This window comes from Passer domesticus, chromosome 6 (genome assembly GCF_036417665.1).
Source record: "Passer domesticus isolate bPasDom1 chromosome 6, bPasDom1.hap1, whole genome shotgun sequence".
Classification (NCBI taxonomy): domain Eukaryota; kingdom Metazoa; phylum Chordata; class Aves; order Passeriformes; family Passeridae; genus Passer; species Passer domesticus.
The window spans coordinates 15,373,712-15,393,297 of record NC_087479.1 but is presented as its reverse complement, the minus strand read 5'-3'; the positions used below and the strand labels follow the sequence as shown (position 1 = coordinate 15,393,297).

The 19,586-nt window shown below is 43.4% G+C and overlaps 1 long non-coding RNA gene across 1 annotated transcript; it reads right to left on the bottom strand.

Moving 5' to 3' along the window:
- Positions 1-200: 200 nt before the first annotated feature.
- LOC135302703 (uncharacterized) lies at positions 201-9,786 on the bottom strand. Its single transcript, XR_010364265.1, has 2 exons — positions 8,137-9,786; positions 201-1,457 (listed from the first exon to the last, which is right to left on the bottom strand). It is a non-coding gene; the product is annotated as an uncharacterized LOC135302703 (long non-coding RNA).
- Between the last annotated feature and the right edge of the window lie 9,800 nt (positions 9,787-19,586).

Genomic DNA, 19,586 nt, shown 5'->3' with positions numbered 1-19,586 from the left:
AAGGTCAACTATGCTCTGTCAGCTTCTCCAAGCAAGCAAATCAGTCCAACAAGCTTTAATATATTTTTTTCTCTTGCTTTTATAACAAATATACTGGGGTCAGGGGAATATTTATGTAAGAATGAGAGGGCCACCATCCAGTGGAGTCAGTTAAACACAGATCCAGCTTGCAGAAGGCTACTTGGGTGTAGATAAATCCATTTGTGGTTTAATGCTGTATTTAAACACTTAGGTGATTTTCTTTCAAATAAATTCCCTGTTGTGTTGTTTACAGGTAAAACACCTGTCCGTCATTATTAAACTCCATAATCTTACTGAATTATACAATCTTAGAGAAGATACATTAAATACACCTTTTAAAATGCATCTTAAATCCTACCTGAATAATTTCTAGCATTCCAGGTCTTTGGGTGTCCAGTCCAGTCTTAATCTGGAGTGATAATTTTGCACCAAAAGCTTTATCAGCCAGAGTTATTTAGCACCTAGTCAGGTGTTAAGCTTATAAATAGTTCATCTCTTGGCAACATTTAGACCCTGAGCTATGAAAAGTCACTGTCTTGCTTTCACTGTCAGGCCAAGTCTGTTTGAAGGTGTGGCCTATTTAAAGGACACGAAGTACCCATGCAGACATTAAAAAAACCCAAAACAACAAAAAAACCCAACCTACAAAAACCAAGCTACAATCCAAACCAAACAATTCTTCTTAAAAACCCATTTCACTCATTAGTGTGAAGTCTCACAATGGATTGATTTCCTTGTTGGATCACTATTGAGTCCCACTGTATTAATTCTCTATTGCCGGAGCAACATTTTACTTGGGAGAGAGTTTTCCTCCCTTCTGTCCTTATCACCATGTTTACAGAGATTAAGTTCCCTGAGATTAGAAGTTGAAACCACTCATTTCCCTGACAAAACTTTAACATGAAATCACTTCACCTGCCTTGTTTTCTTACCTTTCACATTCTATGAGCAGATCAGGGTTGTTTCCTTTTATCAGACTTTCACAAGCACAGGAACTTTACATAATTTTCTCACCTCTCAATCTAGCTCATGCTTTGGACTCAGCAGGTTAAGTAGAATTTCCCTTGTTGAGGTGGGGGTGGGAAAGAAAACAATGTGGATTTTTTTCCTCAGGAGTCTATTTCAAGCCTCTTCAAAGTAGCAGGGAAACCTGCAGTTGCACCTGAAAATGTGAACTCCCACATTTAAAAACGTGCAAGCACAAATCACTCCCAATTTCCATTTTTGGAGTTCTTCACTGTTCTGAGATGACCTTCAGATGCAGTAGAGCGGAGCAAACTGAGAGCTGAGATACAAGTGCTCCTAATCAGTCATCTTGAATCGCTTCCCACTACTACATGCACTCCCCGAAAGTGAGATTAGGTTGTTATGTAGAGGTCCTGGTCCTTCTTTAAATTTGTAAAGTGCAGTCTCTTCCTGAGAGGTCCATGAGAGTCCTGCAGGAAGAAATCTGTACATCAGTAGGATTTGGCTCCTACCCTGCCATGAAAGAACCATCATGTACATGTGATAGATGGTAGGTGGCACCTCTATCCACTTTGTGTTTAATCTCTCTCTGTCCTTTACTGATTATTTGGAATGTTTGGGAACCATCAGGAAACACAAGACTCACCTACAAACCTGATCTTGACAAAGAATTAAGTCATCCTGTCAGATGACCACAAAAATACCATGACCACAAAAATAGCACGACCCTGAAGCCAAGCCATGGGAACATGATACCACAAAAATTGTAATGTTATTAAACAGGTTATTTATGGTTTATAAGGTGGTATTTAGGTCGAGTCACACCACCTAAAAATCCAACGCTTAGTGGTGCTGAATTTCATCTTCTTGCAAAAATTCTTTAGACTCACATGTAACAGCTGAACAGGGGAACAGTTCTCCAGCTATTGCTAACCATAAATATAAAATATATCTCCCTCATTTGAACAGGGAAGAAAAAGAATCCCTTTTGTCAAACGAGCGGTGTCAGTGGCCACTGCACAGTCTGGACACCATCCCTGTTGGAATCTCTCATGGATATCAAGTGGGTTCCTGGAAGGAGGCCAAGTGCAATCCAGGCCATGGTGATACACAAACATGGTGACTGAAGCCTATTTTGAACATGTGTTTACAAAATGTTGCTACTGAGGTTGATTTCTATGATTAAAAGAATACTTATGATATTTTTGGTTCAATCAATCATCCTTATTTATTATTTCAATTGGGATAAATTGAGAAACAATGTGCTCGCTGGGAAAGAAAGACCAGGTCCCAGTAAGGCTCCAGAGGTGCCCAGCTTTGTCTGGGTGGCACTAATCTCATCACTGACCTTTCTGCTCAGCAATGGCTGAGTGCTGATGCCAGAGCTGCTCGAGGTTCATTTTGGTATTGACAGAGAGAGAAAGAGCTGGTCCTGCCAAAAGGACAGAGCTGCACCACCCTGTGCAGAGCCCTGGTGTTCGCGGAGCAGCCCAGCCTATGCTCATCCCTGCCCAGCCCCAGGGCAGGATTGGCACATTTGCAAGGACTCTTGGAGTCACTGAGAAATCCATTTGGTACCTGGAAGCTGCCAGAGCCAGCAGTCACTCACAAATGAGAGGCACAAGAGTGGGTCAGCTTGCTGCTCTCTTCATCCAGGGGCTGATGAGTGACTTTTCCCATTCCACAAGAAGGGCAGCATCTTGTTGAAAAACCAAAGAGCTGGAGCTACACACCACCCAGGAGAAAGGTCATTATAGCAGCAGGTGAGCAGGTTGCATGAGGCCAGCCAGAGTCACAGGGAGGAAATGGAGACAGGGACAAAAGCAGAAGTGTCATTGGCTAGCTGCCAGAAGCAAGAGAAGCTCTCCCAAAGGGATCTGTACAGGGCTGAAGCCCTGCTCTGTCAGCATGGGAAGAATGGCCTTTTCTGGGAACTTGGCAATCCTCAACTCTCTGCAGGGGGCAGAAATTCACACAGGGCTTTTGTGCTGGGGCAGAATCAGGAGAAACTCAGGCTGCTGTCAGACACCCCACCATAAGCAGCCCTGGCAAGGATGTGGGGTGTTCATCAAGCCTGAATATGAGGCAGGTAAGCAACAAACTTTGAGTTTGGCATGTCTGTGGCACTCCTTCATGAGGACTAAACACACCCCAGTGTCAGCTAAACCTCCAGGGAATTGCCCTGCCCACCAAAGCACTCTGGCAGCTGCAGTAACCCTCAGATTAGCAGCATTGCTGATGACAGCAGGAGTACAAACAGCAAGAACAAGGGGCTCCAAACTGTCTCTCTGCTCTACCAGCAAAGCTACAAAGAGACTGGGAAAAGGTGACATAATGCCATGCTTCGATTTACTCACAAAGAGCAATATTTCTCCAGTTCTTGCTCTTTCTCTGAAAATTAATTGATACATTAAGCAACAGAAATGCCAGGGGAAATGTGCTAAAAAGAGCTACATATCACCAGCAGCACATTGCACTAAGCCCGTTACGAGTCTCATCTTGCTGCCAGTCTGCAACACTAACAGTGCTGGTGGATTCAGCTCCTTTTAGGTGATCTGACAGCAGACAGGCCATAAAACCAGGACAGGGACACTTGTACTTTTTGGCTGAGATGTGTCACAACATGCTCTTCAAAACTGATTTTTCAGGATTCAGCCTCTGTGAATGTAAACCTGGGGAGCAGAGTAGTGTTAGAGAAAGCCATAGAGCATGCAATCTGCTAGAATAAATAAATCCACTTGGAGACTGCCTAAGTTTAGCTATATATGGACATTTCTAGAAAGTGAGAAGTACCATGGTTTTTCCATCAGTATTTCAAGAGTTTTCTCCAGCCTTTTCCAAAGCCCTTTGTTTAGCAGAATAATCCTGTTTTAACAGAGAGATAACAGAGACATGGAGATGTGCTTGGTCAGAGGAAAGGGCAAAGAATTGCATCCAGACAGTTCCCAAGATGTTACTCCTTTGGGTCTTACTCTGAACCTTGCATTGGGTCTCTCAATCTTCACTTGAAATCCTGGCCCTATTGGGACAAGACCAATTATTTTACCTTGCGAAAATAAAGAGGAAGGAGGAAATCAGCTTAGCTTTATGGTCTCAAATCTCAGATTATGGACCTTGTCTGTGTGTACATGCATTTCATAGTAAGAAATCTTAACGGTAAAATATGCTAATAACAATAAATAGTCCCAGTTAACTAGTCAGGACTAGTTAATAGTGTACATAAAGAGACCCTTCACTTACTGTGATTCACTCTTCCTGCATTCTGGGCTACAGCATGTGCCTGCCAAGGGACAGCACAGCCCCATGACAATAAGTATGGTGAAGGCACAGGCTGAGGAGAGCAGAACTGTAACTCCAGTACTTTAGGTTAGGAGGGTACTTAGAGAAATTAATGGTTTCCTGAAGAGTATTCCTCTCCTATTCATCACTAGAATTTACTTCTGAAAAAAATCATATTGTACACTTAGTGACACAGACAGATGAATCCAGAATGTTACCATTTGGTGTTGGAGACCAGACTCTGTGCAAGATGCTAGAAAGAAGGCACAAGACAAGTTACCAGTGGGTAGTGATGGAATAATACAATGTGGTGAGAAAAAGTGGAAAGCATCCACACGGCACTATTTTAGATGAATGTACTGCTGCTTTTAAAATTGAGAACATCAGCATTAGGCTAACTGATTTTCTTAACTAGTTCTTATTCTAATGGTCTTTTAATTTATTTTCTCTATATATCCAACTTGGTAAAAGTAGATTTAAATGCTGCAGAATGGAAACACACTGGTAATAGAAAATATTGGCATTATGCTGATCATGATGAGAATCAGTGGGACTAATGTACATTTTGGTGCACTCTGATTCAGGGCATCCACTTTGAAATTAGTGCAGGACCCCTCATTTTAATTCCTTCTTCTCCGGGAAAAAGAAGGTGTTACTGGAATCATGCACAGTTGAATACCACATCATGGTACTCCAGAATCTTTTCAGGCTGAGGCCAGTGAGGTTCAGAGGTTTTTGGCCTCTTTGTTTCCCCACACTATCTCCTCACTAGCTCACTTTGCTCATTGGATTCACATTATTACCTTGAAACTTCCTCAAACCTGGAGTTGAACAAGGCTGTGCTGAAACTGGCCCTCATCCCTCTCCCTCAGTGAACACAGTGCCCTTCCCAGTCCATTATTCAAAGGCTGACACAAGCCAGTATCTCCAAGAGCACCAGAATCCACAAAAGGAGAGTGGGGTGCAATTCTCTTTTGCCCATCCTCCTTCCTACACTCCCTGCTTGATAACATTTACTATGGGGGGCTCCTCAGCTCAGGGGGGGAAGAGAGAGGAGGGCAGCAGGACCAGAGGCTCTCGAGGGTGAGAAGATGTGAATAACAAGGGAGGAACAAGAAAGGGAAAGATGCAAGCCCAGAATTACTGATCTCATGACAGTACTTTGGTAGTAGCCAGTAACACACGCTGCGTTATGTTATCACAGCATCCATCACTATGTATGAGGAATTATTCACTCCCTATGAAACACAGGGGCTCTACTGGCTTATGCCTGGTGAATACCTCACCCAGGATTTCAGCAGCATAACAGCATGCTCCATTCAGTTTTTCTGCAAGCTGCCAAATCTCTGCACTAGGGCAAGCTTGCTAGAAAACCCGACCAAACTGGAAAGGAAGAATCTGACACTGCTTTGCACCAGGCTGCAGGGAACCAAGCCCTTGAGTTCTCCCTCACACCACTGTAAACTGAAGAGCTGTTTGGTGAAGTTTTGTTTCCTAAGAGTCATGGAATTAGACACTCCCAAGTGACTCACCAGCAGATGAAGCTGGAGGCACTCATTGCAAGCAGCAGAGTTCTTTCAGATCTAGCATCAAACTCCTTGTCTTTTGTCTCAGTCCAAAGGTAGCATCAGCTTTAATAACTCTAGCATCAAACCACTTGTCAAGACCAGCCCTCCTTGAGTCACAAAAAATTATCCCCAGCTAGTAAAAGCCCTGTGGGACAGCAGCTGAGTGCTACATGCTTACTGCCAAACTCAACAAAGAGTGGTACTGCTGCCAAGGATGCCAGCTTTTAGGATAGGTAGGCAAGCGGTGGTAAGAGCTTACACTGGTGCCTTGGCTGGCAGGTGTGGATCTGTGTCCAGAGCAGAGTGCAGATTCACACATGCTCTCCAAGATGTTCCACCACTGCAGATCCTGCTCTGCTCTCACTTCATGAATCCTGAGCTGCTCCCTGGGTAGCTGCAGAAGCAGGGCTTGTGACTGCCTCCACCTTGCTTTTGCCCAGGCACTGCCATGAGATGTCATTTGGCCTCTCAGTCTGATGACAGGGGCCTGGACAGGCACTTGTTGTGAAGGCTTGTCTCTGGTCCCCCCATGCTGTCCAGCAGGGGTGTGGTAAAGATGGCTCTTCATCCAAAGGCTGGGATAGTGGGCTGGGCAAACCTGGGCTGCTCACTGGGCTGCACTGAATGATATGGAATGAAATTTCTTCTGATCACACAGAGGATGAAAGTAACACCTTTTCTCCAATTGTACCACAGCCCCACATTCAGTCAGTCCAAATTAATAGCAATTGCTTCTTTCAAAAAAGTGTGATGTAGAAGTTAATTCATAGAATGATATGAAATTAGTTGGAAGGGACCTTAAATATTATCTAGTTTTAACTCCCTGTGCCATAGGTAGGGACACCTTCCACTTCCTTCCACCAGGTTGCTCAAAGTCCCATCCAACCTGGCCTTGAACACTTCCAGAGATGGGGAATCCACAGCTTCTCTGGAAAACCTGTTTCACAGCCTCACCAGCCTCATAGGGTTTAATTTCTGCTCTATGTCTAATCTAATCCTGACCTCTTTCAGTTTAAAGCCATCATCCTATCCCTACAAGCCCTTGTAAAAAGCTCCTCTCCAGCTTTCTTGAGCTCCTTTAGGTACTGGAAGGTATAAAGTCTCCCCAGATTCTTGGCTTCTCCAGTCTGAAAAATGCTTGGGCTGAACTCTCTCAGCCTGTCTTCATAGGAGAGGTGCTCCAGCCTTCTTGATCAGCTTTGTGTCCCTCCTCTGGACTTGCTCCAACAGGTCTATGTCCTTCTGGTGCTGGGGGCCCAGAGCTGATTGCAGTACTCCAAGTAGGGTCTCAAGAGAATGGAGCAGAGAGGGAGAATCACTTCCCTCAACCCAACTCAGTCCCCCCAGATTCTGTGAAGTTCCACACTTCAGATTTTTGAATGATTTTATGATGCCATAGTTACTACATATAGTGCTGCTGTATGGCCAATGACCAGAATGAACCTGTACTGCTATGGTTTGTACCGATATAAAGAAAATCCCAAACAAAATCACTGAAACCACATCACCTGTGCTCATTTGGAGAAGGACATGGATTTTCCTTTGGTGTCAAAGGCTCAGTTCAATAGTATTTGGAAGCTGATATTATTTGATAACTAGGAATTATCAAAGCTCAGTTCACAGCTTAGAAACCTTTAAAAGACATCCCCTGTACAACCAACCAGGACCAAGTCAGGAGATCACTAGCTGCAAATTAAGTTGTACAGTAAAATAAAGAAGAATATAAGAATGTGTTTAAAGACCTGAGGAAGGCAGGTGCTCCTGTTGCTGATGTGTTGAGACAAATGATTGAAGAACAGTTTGTGCATATGAAACATGACCCCAGTAACTCTGTCCAGTTCAGTCAGCTGAGGGGCAGCGTGATTTGTTGGGAAGGGACAAGCAGTGCCACGGTGCTCTGCAAGATTTCATTTACCAGGGAGAGCAACACATCTTATGTGATCAACTTAATTAGGACTTAAAAAACAAGACTTAAAAGTGACTGCATGCTTCCCACACTGCCTGGCTGCCTCTGTCCTTCTCCTGGCCCTCTCTCTTTACTTGGAGTGTCCTCACCCAAAACTGCTTTGTGGGGTCTCTCCTCTCATGTTTATCATTGTGCAGAAGAGAGGACAAAGCATCAGGCACATGGAAAAGGCTGTTTGTGCACCAGTCCTGGAGTGAATCTCATTAACTCATTAACTGTTAACAGGCACTGCTAATGCTGAAACTGCTTCTGAATGTAAACAGGGCTTTCTGAAACTGTGGAGTTGGATAGAAAATGAAACTGACCCTTGAGGTAGTACAACAGCTATGTAAATACCTGTAAAATGAAAGTCACAGGGTCTGTAGACTAGAGCTGCACTTTGCTCTCTGTATCCTCCAGCTTTCCTAGAGGCCAGGATCATCCTGTCTCTGCAAATAGCAAGGCCAGCACCTCCCAGGGAAAGGAAGCTGAGGGGTCCCCTCAGGATCTCAGCCTTCAGACAAGAATGACAGCTGCAAATGTAAAATATGACTTTTCAGCAGCATGACAGCTCCTGTTTTGACTGCAATCTTTCATGTTTTCAGAAATTAAATCAGAATTTTCCACTGCATGAAGCATTCTATTTCAGCAACATTTATCCTGGCTTTTCCTCTTCTACCAAAATGCTTGGAAGGAATTAAATTAAAACTGTAAACTACCACATAAATTTAAAAAAAAAATATTTTTTTTTTTAATTTAGGCCATACTAAGTCCTTTTTCTATAAGAAAACCAAATTTTTGGAGCTGCTGTGGTCTTTCTTTCTGTGACAGACCTGCAAAGCCAGAATGGTGCCCATGCCCATTCCACCATGACATAGTTCCTCTAGTGGAAATCAGGAGTTCTGATAATTAAATGAACAAAACTCAGAAATGTCTCATTCCTCCTCTTTGCACCTTTTTTAACCTGTGCAGTGTAAAATGCAATGAAATTGCACTGGCCCCAGGCAGCTCCGGCTGCTGGACAGTGGCAACCAGGTGCTCCTATTCCTTACCTACAGTTCCCCACCACCTTCTTCCAGCTCCCATCAAGACTCCTGCCTTCAGATGCTCACCATTGCCCACTAGAGGAACATGATTTAATCTAGCCCAGGTCATTATACACTTGAGCAAATTCGGATTTAGCTGCTGCAGCCTCTTGGGGAATGCCAAACAGAGGGTAGCAATGTCACCTCTGCTCGTGCCTGTGGATTGCCCCACTGCATGCACCCAGATTCCCATGGCGCTGCTGCTGCCCCACAAGGATCTACACAACTAACTGGTTCAAATGGAGAGCTGGTCTCAGACTGTGAGAGCATCACAATTAGGAGTCTACAGAGTGCAAGACTGAAACATCTGAGTGAGATTTCCAAAAGAGAAACCCACAAGAAGCGTCTGCTGAGACTATTTATGAACAGAAGTGAGGAGAGTTAAACAGTCTTTGTTTCAGGCAGGAGGCAAATGGGGAAAACAATCCAGAGCTGCTGTGTCTCCACAGCTTTGGGACAGGAGCCAGGTTTATCCATCTGATAACAAAATGCCGGTCCTTGCGGTCTGGGCCCACATCTGCCTGCTTCACACTGCTGTCTGGCTCAGAAGCTTTCCAGTTTCCTTCAGCCTTCCTCACTGGGGAGGACATAAAGAACAACTGTGATCATTGTCATCCCCAGGACTAAACCAGATCAACATGAGGACACAAGAAAAATATGGCTGAATTATTCTGAGGATTTACGTGAGGTTAAAGTGCAGTCTGCTTCATCTTTGTTGCTGAGACAAATTACCAAAAATTGGCAGATTTGGGCCAGGTAAAAGGGGCAGTGCAAATACCCAATGCTCCTCATTTCACTTGTAAACCGAACACAGGAAGATTTAGAGAGGTAAACTTGGCCAGGGACACCTCTCAGAGGCTAAGGGAGCAGAGGGAATGCCGCTGGTGGTTGGCAATGGCTCTGGCCCCATCCCCTTGGGCCGCTTTGGCCGCAGAGGCCCAGGCTTGGCCCGGGGCAGGGGGCGCGGCAGGCCCGGCCCGGAGCCCGGCCTGCTTTCCCGGCCCAGAGACCATCCTGCTTTCCCGGCCCGCAGCCCGGCCAGCCCGGAGCCCAGCCCGGAGCCCGGCCTGCTTTCCCGGCCCAGAGACCATCCTGCTTTCCCGGCCCGGAGCCCAGCTTGCTTTCCCGGCCCGGCGGTGCCACCCAGCGCCCGCTGCCCGCCCAGCAGCCCCGGGCGGGCAGGAGTCGGGAGTGAGCTGGCTGTGTGCTAATGAGCTTAGCTGGGTGAAGATACAGCCGAGACAGAAGCAGCACAAGCTCCATTGCATCCATAGACATGCGGCCACTGTGACATTAAACACCAGGGATGAATGCTGGCCAGTTATTTCATAGACTCGTGGAACAGTTTGAGTCAGAAGAGACCTTAAAGATCATCTTGTTCCAGCCCCTCTGCCATGGGCAGGGACTCATCCCATTAAACCGGATTGCTCAAAGCCCTGTCCAATCACCCCCATAGGAAAGAATTTCTTCCTAATAACTAATCTAAAATTTCTCGTAGGGCACTTTGGGTACTGGTCTAGTGGAAAGGTGTCCCTGCCCATGGCAGGAGGGCAGGAACTAGATGATGTTTAAGGTCCCTTCCAACCCAAGCAATTTTGTGATCCTACATTTTCACCTAAGAGGTAATCATACTTCACAATACAGGGAAGAAAAGAAACAAAACCAAAAAACCCAAAAAACCAGCATGAATAATTCGTCCCCCCCAATCCATCCATTTCATTTAGCCTGAATTTTACTTTTAGCTGTTTAAACAAGACATTAGAGTTTTGAATTATTTTTCCAATCCAATAGAATAGATTGGAAAGAGCATTTTATCTGACATCACATCTGTATGGCTTCAGAACACACAAAAATGCTTAAAGATTACAGAACAGTCCTTCTTTGAGGCTTGCACAGTACACTCTGAAATACGGAGCCTGCTGCCTCCTGCAGGAGACAGGAGAGTGGCCCAGGCAGGCTTGCAGCCCGGCCAGAGAAGCCGTCGATGAGCACTGCCTGACACAGGCAGAAACAGAGAGTCATCTACCAAGTAAAACTGCAAACAGTGCTCATGTTTTCATGGGAACCTAAAGAGCATGCCAAAGCTGGTACATGCAGCAGCTTGAGACACATTTATTGCCACGTGATGCTTTCAGTGGGTCAGAAAAAGCACCAGGCAGCCCAGGCAGACTGTGGTGTTTATGGGCAGAGCAGCTGATTTCATCCTTCCACGGTGAGTAATGTGCTAAGCTGAGCACGGCTGTGGCTGCACCTCCAGACCAGGCTGCAGCTCTGCCTTACAAACTGCCCAGAGGATCACCTGCTTGACACAAGGAACAATGAACAGATGCAGAAAATGAGACAGAATGTGAGCAAAGGCACTTCAAGAAATCAGCAAGACTCCAGGAAACTCTTCTACTTGTACTACACCTGTGGCTAGTGGAGCCATGCTGTAGATCTGAAACAAACTCAACTGTCCTGTGAAAATCTCTCCCTTCTCTTTTTCTGTCAGTGCTTTGGTCTGTCCCAAGTCCTGCCCCATTTTGGTTCTCTTTGCTGTGGGAGGTACAGGTGTGTGCTGGCAGAGGGCAGCAGCCACCAGCACAAACACAGCCATTGCCAGTGGGAGGATGATGGGAACACCAGTCAGCGTTTCAAGGTGTGCCAGCTGTCCAGGAGACAAAATGTGGGAGGTTCTGGCGATATAAATAGCTATTGCCTTAGTGCTGGATTAACAGGAGAAAGGCCAAGCTTAATCCCTCTCTTAGCATGCTCCTGCATACTGGGAAAGGGGCTAAGGAAGAGACTCCTTTCAGAGGTGAACTGACAGACAGGTGCAGAGCATTTTTCTTGAAAGAGAGAGACACTGAAGGAAAAGACATCACCTGGAGCAGGAATTCCCTGGCTATTGTCATTTACATTTAAAAAACACTGTCCTATTGCAATTTTTGTTTTAAATCATGTTAACAAGAGATAACAGATGTTTTTGCTGTATTTATCATCTTTCAGGACCTCTTCTTGTATTCTCCATCACTGCAATGCAACAACACTTGGCAAGATTTGGTTTTAGTGCAATAACTGAACAAATAAATATAAGGAAGGCTAAAATATAAAAAGATAGTGATAAGGCCCAGGGAAGCAAGGCAGAAAGGTGGGTGGTAACTACAGGCAGTGGTGAGGGACTTTAACATGCAAGATGCAGAAGCAGAACTTAGAGGAGAGTAACGTTCTTCCTTCCATCTTAATGGATTTCATTTTCCTTGTGCAAGGAGGAGGCAGGATTCCACATGGAGGATAACCACTGCTTGTGCAGCAGCATCACTCTGGTTAAGTTTTGTACATGAGACAAAACAGTATGTCCACAAAAGACCTCTGTGTGAAATTTGTACAGGACTTAATCACTGTACTAGCCTTACCTCTCAATGTACCCACTGCTGCAATGTGTTATGCACTTTGTAGTCCAACACCAAATAGATTTTATTTACTTTAAATTCCATGCTGGGTAGGGAAAAATATACTATCAGATTTGCCAGGATGGATAAAACCAGTGGCTAAAGCAGAGAGAAGACCTGTTTACTACTCACAGCAGCAGCAGCCTTTTGAATTTGATGGTTGCCTTCAAAACTTGTGAAAAGATTTGAAGGATCATGGAATTTTTCTGCAAAGGACACAGAGACACAATATTCACCAGTCACCAAATATTAACAGAGGAAGACACCTGCCTATCCCCTGGACACCAAGCAGCCTGCTAAACAAACAGGGGTTTAAAGTGACAAATGATTTGGCACCCAAACAGGTTCTGACTTAGGGGGTGTGAACAGCCTTTTGATCCGTGCTTGTTAAGCACACAGGAACCTGGTCTGCAGCTGGTGGTTCTGGCTGTATCAATAGTACTGGATCAGTAACTAATGAGAGCTGTCAGGAATTAGCCAGCACCACTTATAAAGCTGTCACTCAAATCTAGTTCCCTCTGCACACTTTAAGATATTTAATAATTTTTTTCTAAATGACTGTTTACTTTTCACATTACCTCATCTGAAAAGTTATGCTAATAGTTTAAAAATAAAGCAGAGAAAAAGAACATGAAGTTCCAGTAATTGCAAGGTCACAGAAATTTTTTCTTGAACTGCTTTCTTGCTAACTCCTCTGCTTTGACTGTTGTGTAGAGCAAGGCACATTGATCAGCCCTGTGTGTACCTGTGCCCTGTCTATTAGTCCTCTGCTGGGGAACAGGGCCATATATGCAAGTGCCCGACTTGCTTTTCAGAGCATATAAAATGGTCATAAATATAAGTACACCAAGGAGCAGAAAGGTTAATTTATGGCTTTGATTGCCCAGCAGTGGAATCAGTGTCTGGCTGTTTGCTCTTGCACAGTAACTCAGCTCTGGGAGGCCATAATTCATCATAAACTGGGTTCTGGTTTCACCATCTGTGTAAGGAATAGTCTAATTAAAATACAGGAATAAGAGACAGCTTCCAATTATATAAAATAGATAAACTTTTCCCAGTCCAGGGCTTTCTGGTTTTACTTGGTTTTGTTTTTAAATAACAAGGCATAGCAGTAAAATATGAATGTCATATAATGTAAACTGCAAATATTTTCTTTATTTGAAGGAAGAAGTTGTGCCTGGTTATGGGTAACACCAAGACTTTTGAGTAGAGAAAAGTGCTTTTGTGTACAGAAATAGTAGCACCTTTTCCTAATTAAACAGTCCCTGATAAATTTACTCAGTGTTTATTTTTGTGCTCATACTGATCATATTTTAAAAATAAGAAAACAACATTAAATTTCAACTTGATAAACCTGTCCTAAGGTTTTTATACCCCAAATATCAGGTCTTCATTCCTGGAGTTTTTTGCCAATAAATCAATGTAATTTTTGTTGTGCTTGTGTAGAAAATAGGAATAAAAAGGTAGGACAATAAGAGGAATCATATTTCAAGGCTTAAAGGAAGGTGCATTTTTTTGGCTCAGATTTAGTTGAGATAGAACATTGAAATTTTCTTGCTTCTTTTGAAATCTGTGATGGCAACACTTTTTCCAGTTCACTTTCATTTATCATTTGGTAAATATATACTTCATTTTATTAATGAATGAAACAAACTATGCCCAGGGGAATGGAGATAAGGATAATAATTTTTTCTTATATAAAAATATGTAGTTTAATTAGCTAAGAAGTCACACCATATGCATGTATATACACATATATAGTTGAATAATGTACTAGAAAATAGGCTTTTGAAAACTTCCATGATGAAAGGGACATTATTTCCAATCATGTTTATACCTGCCTATATGTGCAAGAAACTTTTTTTCCCAGCTGGAATTTGGGAGATATTGAGATCTAGAAAAATAAAGAAAATTAGTGAGAAATATTTCAGCAAATTAATTCTCACAATTTTTTTAACTTGCCAAGAAAATCACACTGTGATGTCATTCAGAACTGTGATGATGGAAATGGCCTCACTTGAGCCAGCTTAGAAATAACTTGATAAGAAAGAGCAGTGACTGCACCTTATACCTTATTCATGTATTATAGAAGACATTTAACTGTTCTTTCTGAATAGACTCATTTAGCTTTAATTGCTTAGAACCAGTAACTAAAGCACTTGAAGCTCTGACTGCAAGGGCTGACTGAGAGCAAATTTTTTTGAGAAAACAAGTGCTGCTAACACAGAAGTAGCAGAGTCCAGCAGATGTGAGTGAAATGAAAAAGATAAGGACAAGGAGGAAGGAGACAATTCCAAGAGAATGAGGTAACTTCAGAAGAAAGCCAGCCCAAGAAGCGTGAAATCTAATGAGAAATCAAGAGACCACTGACCAGGATTAAAGGACTGGATGTATGGATTGAGTAGTGGGTGGAACAGGTGTAACTGAGGGGCTTGTTCTAGGGTAGGGGTTCCTCTAGGGACTACTAGGTTTTACCATCCCTGCAGCAGAAGGCAGCCATCTTCTATTTGCAATTATGTGGAAAAATCAACAACTAACATGGACCTTCCTGCCCCCATAGCTCACTGTCTCTCCTACTGTATTCTTCAGCTTGTTTAAAGATGACTTTATTGTGTGGATTTTTAGGCACAGCAGCATACTGGATATTGGGGGAGAAGCTACAAAGGCAGAGGCAGTGGGGATCAGAAATATATATATAGTATATATTTCTATATATAGTAAAAAAAAAAAAATATATATATATATATATATAATATTTTGTATATACTATACAGTGGGATCCAGAAAGAGGAATCCCTTAGAGGAGAGCAACGGAAAGGATTTCCAAAGTATAAAAGGAGCTTCTGCTCCTGCCCTGGGGTTGCTGTATTATTGCAGATCCTCAGAGCGAAGTGTGAGAGCAAGGCAGCAGCGGGCGCAGCCGCGCCTCCGGAGCGCGGCCGCACCGCCGCCGCGTGGCTCCGCGCCGGGTCCTGCGCGGGATAAACTCCGCGGGAGCGCAGCCTCGGGAGCCGCGACCGTCACGGAGAGCAGCAGAGCATCACCCCCGGCTCGCCCCTCAAGCCTGAATGCTCCCCGTGAAGTAAAACTGATTTTGAAGCAACATGCTACGTTGCAAGCATTGTCCCCACAAGCGGCACAGCACTATGATTTAAAATAATTTCATTATCTTAAATGAGAATAATGTTATTTTAAAGAGATGTAGTGTTTTGAATCCAGCAACTTTACTGCCTGCTCCTTATGATGATGGGCCCTGTCGTGATTGTACTAAGGCTGTGTTTCACTCCTACTGCACACAGGAAGATCTGCTGGATCAGCTTCTAGAGAACTCAAATCTAACCCTTATCATGGGCAGATCTTTATGCTGCATTAATGGAAAATAATACGTAGGCTATGCAGCGGTGAAAAAGCCAGAGATACTGGAAGCAGAACTTCTACAAGCTTTGATGAATTAGCTGTGTTAGCATGAACAGCCTAGTGGGGACATCAGCAGTGTTTATTCTTATTGTGAGTTTTTGGAGAGTGTCATGCAATGGGTATGCTATAGAAAAAATGAAGGTTCCTTACCACAGAAAAAAAGTATATTTCTAATGGAACTGGAATCTGAATGCTCTTGGAAGCTATTCAGCTTCCTGTAGTGCGCTGTCCAGCCCAAATCAAAGGGTCCAGCAAAAGCAGAACAAATAATGAACTGGCAGATAAAGCAACTAAAACTGCTGTCCAACAACCTATAATGACTGTGCCACCATAATAACTACCTCTGCTGATGATCAGTAATCCAGCCCAAATGTATGCCGAGGTTATTCAGGACGAATGGGCTTGACTGGAAAGTTGGGAGGCTGTGAAAGACGAAACTGGAATTTGGACTATTGGGAAATAACTTATTCTACCAAGAAAGTAATGAGTTTGGCTAAGTGGTTTCATGATAAAATACATGGAGAGATGATGGCAATTGTTAACCAGGTTGAAAAAATGTGGGCAGTCCCCAGAATATATATGGCAATGAAAAGTGTTGTGATTTCTTGTCCCACACATTAAAAGTTGTCCCACACAAAACACAGAGATTGAAGCATGATCATATTTGTTTTTCCCATTTTCAAACTGGTTATGCTGACATGCCTCTTATGAGCACTGCTAATCATGGATCAACTTGGATAGAAGCTTTTCCCACCAGGAAAACTGTTACTGTGGGAGTGATTAAAACATTCTTACCAGATATGGAATACCTGAAAACATGGAATCTGCTAGAGGTTCTCACTTTCCAGCAGGAATACTAAACAACATCTATAAAATTTTTGGAACACGGTGACAACTAAACATTCAGTATCAGTCACAGTCCTCAGGAGAGGGGGAAAAAAATGAATAAGATTCTCAAAAATAAAATTACTTGTGGTCAGGTAGCTTGGAAATGGCCTTTAGGAATAGGCTATTAGAAATACCTGCCACCAGCAGAAATAGTGTTTGGCAGGCACTTAGCTGTATCTGCCACCCCTGTCTCTGCTATGACCCTTAGATGGAGAGGAACCAAATTTATACCAGGGACACAAAAACATATACAAGAAAAAAAGGCACAAGACAGATGGTTTCAAATAATTTTATTATTGGGCTGTCTTCTATACCTTAAGATACTAGAATTAAACTCTTCATTGTATAGATGTTTTGGTTCCTTTTGTTTTCTAGAATGCAAAGACAAAGGAGACAATTCCAAGAGAATGAGGTAACTTAAGAAGGGCCAGTCCAGCAACACTGAAAACTATATGAAATTGAGAGATCACTGAGCAGAATGAAGAGAAGTGTAGATTGGGGGATGGTTAGTATGGGTGTAACTGAGGGGCATGGTCTGGGCAAGGGGTCCCTCTCCAGAAGCACACAGCTGTAACCTGTAACTAACAAAAGAGGAACTGGAAACCTTCCCTTGGATGTGACATTAGTCAGTGAAATCTAGAGCTGGACCCTGTTAATATGGCCAGTGTGTGTAATTCCATAACACCTGTCAGATTATACTGCTACAGATATTGCCATGAGTAAAGAAAAAGAAACTTTACTTCTAAAAAAAATCCACACAAGTGATTAGACTGATATAATCACATCAATAATAAAAAATAATCAGACCCTTAATTAGCCCAGTGGTACTAAAGCCCATACTTTGTAGTGCGTGTTCTGCTTTTCCAAGCCAGGTTTTGTATTTATGTTCTGCATGTGCAGCTCTCACCTACAGAAATTTGGCAGTTTGTACCATCTAAAGCTGGTTGCTCTGGAAACTGGCTACAATTTCTTCCAGTTTCACAGCAAGAGCTGCTGAACTCCAATGCAAGGAAGCACAGCAGCTCTTATTCACTTGCTTCCCCAGGCCAATAAACTTGCCACAGGAGTGACAGATTATTTTCTTCTTTCTTACTCACTCTGGGAGGCCAACCCCAGGAGGAGCTTATGACTGATTTGAGAAAACACTGAAGCATTTCAATACCTTTCACAAAAGAAGCTGAAATAGAAAATCTCTCACAGGCCAGAACAGTATCAAACACCGTCCTGAGTGTCAGAATGGGCTATAGAGGGAATCTGTAGAGGGCTACAGAACTAGGATGATTTTCCTAAAGAGAGCCCTTCTGTCTTTTGCCTCCCTTCTACTTCCCAAACCTATGACCACTGACAACATCCTACTTTTCTGCAGTGACTGTTGGGCATTATTTACAGACTGCTGCTTGCTATATCATCAGTCATTCATTTCATGTCTTCTGAGCTCCCTCTTTCACCAAACCATTCATCAAAAAGTCTGGAATAGCTCAGGCACCCAAAAAACACATCCGGCTAGCAGAGGACATAGCAGAGAGTGTTTCAACACCCAGGAAAGCACAGCATTTCTTACCACATTTTCCTGCTTTTGTCAGGCTGTGTGAGGTGAGGCTGTGAAAAAGTCTCCCTTCCCTATCTCCTGTCCCCTCAGGGAGCTGATCCACACTAATTGCAGTAAGTGTGGGGTACCCGGCTCTCTCTCAGGAAGGTGTGAATTACCTCCCCTGTGCCACATGGCCAGCCCTGTGCCTGGGCTGCTGGCATATGGCAAGGCACCACTCCAGCTTCTGCTCTGCTAATTTACTGTCTTATTAACATAGAGAGGAGGAAAGAAAAGGCATGGGGAATGTCAGGAAACTCTTGTCTAATACATGAGATCCTGTCCAAACGATCTCCTCAGCAGATGCCTTAAGCTGCAGGGACTCTTCCTTTTCTTTATAGAGTATGACAGAGCAGGAACTCTGTGGCAGGGATGAGATCAACTGGCCCCATGCATTCAGAAAATAAAGAAAGTTCAGAAGCTATTGTTTCACTTTTCTGTTAGGTAGTACTGGTTGCTCAGTATCAGCTTGAAGCCTACCACCACTCTGCTGAAGTCGTGCTTTTATTAAACTATTTGGAAGTTGCTTTGACAGCTTAAATAGGCTTAATAAGTCCTTTAATGATGGGTATTTCAGCAGACATAAGCTGCCACAAAACACAAGATTACTGGTTACAGGCCTTAGTATAACTGCTGTGCCAGCACAGCATTAAAGAAAACATTTGCTACTACATATCTGATAAACACTAAGATTACACTGCCCATATGGACTTGATGTAAAAGTCTTCATGTCTAATATGCACCAGTAGTACACATACAAATCAGAGACAGAGAAAACATTCCACTTTACTATCCTCTTTCTGCAGTAACTTCATTCACATAGGAGTGGGGCTGCTAAATGGTAATATCTTTCAGTTATAGATTTAACAATTTTTTAAATTAGCTAAAGCAAATATAAGGTTTTTCCTCTAGCTAGAAGACTCAGGGTATCCTGGTAAGATAATGACAAGGCAAAACACGCAGCCACAAGAGCTTTCAGAGCTCTAGACAAGTGTTCTTTTTAAGACACTGAGATATTTTTAGAGTCCAAGCTCTGCATTAGTTCCTGTGGGGGTGCAGCATCACTAGATTTAAGCATTGAGAGTTCATGCAGAGCACATAGGAGGCTGCAGAAAACCAGCCCCAGAGCATGTCCCACAAGCAAACATGAACCATTAAGTATTGGAACAGGGTCTCCAGGGAAGTGGTGCAGTCAGCACCCCTGGAGTGTGCAAAAAACAAGTGGATGTGGCACTTTGCTATTGGGCATGGTGGAATTAGGTTTTATGATTCTATGAAAGCAGCAAGTGCCATGCTCCATCCTGGGGAGACTTGGCAAGACAGTGGGCTGGGAGTATGAGAGCTGGGTTAAACACAAGGAAACAGAAGCAGCTGAAAAACTTCATAGCAATGATAGAA